Below are 1,825 nucleotides of genomic sequence, written 5' to 3' on the forward strand. Positions count from 1 at the left end.
AAAAAAAAAAAAAAAAAAAAAAGTGACTGAAGAATAAAAAAGTATGCTCCATTTTTGGCAAATCTAGGAGGCCGACTCCAAATTATTTGTAATGGGTGCTAAAAGCAGTGGCATATGTACAGAAGGTATGCTGGGCAAAAAGGGAGGGAATATACTTAAATCATTATTAATAATCTACACAGCGGTTCTCTGGAGTAGGTATTATTTTGCCAGTTTTACATATATGGCAATCTAAGCAAATAAATTATATAAGTTTGCCAAGGTTTCAGCAGGAATGATTGAGAAAGTTTGAACTTCAACCCAGGACTCTTTCTAAGCCTACTATGCTCAGAGCCTTATCTATAATACATTCCCAATCCCCCAATATAACAATTTCAGATTGGGCTCTGCCTTCCTCTCCCTTATTTACATAATCCCAATGCAACCTATTTTTTTTTTCCTGCAAAACACTATCATCCCAAGAAACACTTTACACTTATTCCCTGGTGAATTATAATGCTATTTCATTCATGATAATTTTCTATTAAGCATCAGCTTGCCATCCCAACAACATACCATATATCTGCTTACTAGTTTGTTTTTCTACAACTGGCTTCAAACTTTTGCATAGTTTAAGACAATTACACTAATCTTTACTTAGCATTTACCCTTCCAATATACTTTAAAAAAAAATTAGAGATTTAAAAATTCTCATACAAAAGGTATTTCAAAGGCAAAATTACATCTCAAATCTTAAGAGTATTTCTCTTAAGCTTTACTGTTTGTGAAGAAGATTTCTTTTCTTTTTCCTTATAGATTTCTTGTTCAAAAAGTAGCTTAATCAATGCTTTTCATGAATTCAGAGAAAAAGTTATTCTTGGGCTCTTTGTCAAATTCCTAAGCCTTAAGCATGCCATATATTGTTGTATTTTAAAGAGCTAGAGAGATTAATAATGTTTTATGAGATGTGAATAGATTTAGAGTTCAATAAAGTACAGAATTAACAGGATTGAACTACATTGGCTCAATTAGTGACAAATTAGATTTGCTACCATCCCTCCCAGTCTCTCAATATCCACAAATCATGTGTTCATATCACAAAATGTAGACTGATCCAGTGGGGAATTGGCAGTGGGCAATAAAAATCAGCAACATGAGGAATTGCAAAGGTTCCCCAGTTCTCCAAGCATTCACCATCATTAGCCCTGGTTGACAGTTCTATCCATGTTTCTCCGGGTAGAAGCCCAGTACCACCTGGGCTATTGGGAAAGGTACTCAGCCTTTCTGAATTTGCTAGAAAAAGGGTTACAGGTGCAATTTCTAGAAGAAAAGGAAGCATCTTCTTAAACTGATGCTAAAATAGATCTGAAAGGCAAGGTCACACACATCCATAACCAGGCTGTGAGCACTCACCCACCTCTCTCACCATCACACATTACAGGAGGTGGGGGACTGCCTCCTTTTACACAGTCTACTCACCCACCCACCCATCTACTAATTCATCCATCCGTCCATCCATCCATCTGTCCGTCCATCCATCCATCCATCCATCCATCCTCTCATCTGTATGTTCATCCATCCATTCATTCATTAATTCATTCATCCATCAATCCAGCCATCTTTCCATCCATTATTCATGTACCCACTGAATGCCTGACTGGGATGAGGCCTGGAATTTCTTGTACTCATTTTTAACCAGATTTAACTTTTATCTTTGAACACATAAACAAACCAACAGACACATGAAAAAGTGCTCATCATCACTGGCCATCAGAGAAATGCAAATCAAAACCACAATGAGATACCATCTCACACCAGTTAGAATGGCAATCATTAAAAAGTCAGG

The 1,825-nt window shown here is 36.7% G+C and overlaps 1 protein-coding gene across 3 annotated transcripts in view; it reads right to left on the reverse strand.

The window, feature by feature from the left end:
* FRMPD4 (FERM and PDZ domain containing 4) overlaps positions 1-1,825 on the reverse strand; it is an 860,788-nt gene that overhangs the window by 394,497 nt on the left and 464,466 nt on the right. The window lies entirely within an intron of this gene.

Source organism: Mandrillus leucophaeus, unplaced genomic scaffold, assembly GCF_000951045.1.
Source record: "Mandrillus leucophaeus isolate KB7577 unplaced genomic scaffold, Mleu.le_1.0 Scaffold462, whole genome shotgun sequence".
NCBI classification, from domain to species: Eukaryota; Metazoa; Chordata; class Mammalia; order Primates; family Cercopithecidae; genus Mandrillus; species Mandrillus leucophaeus.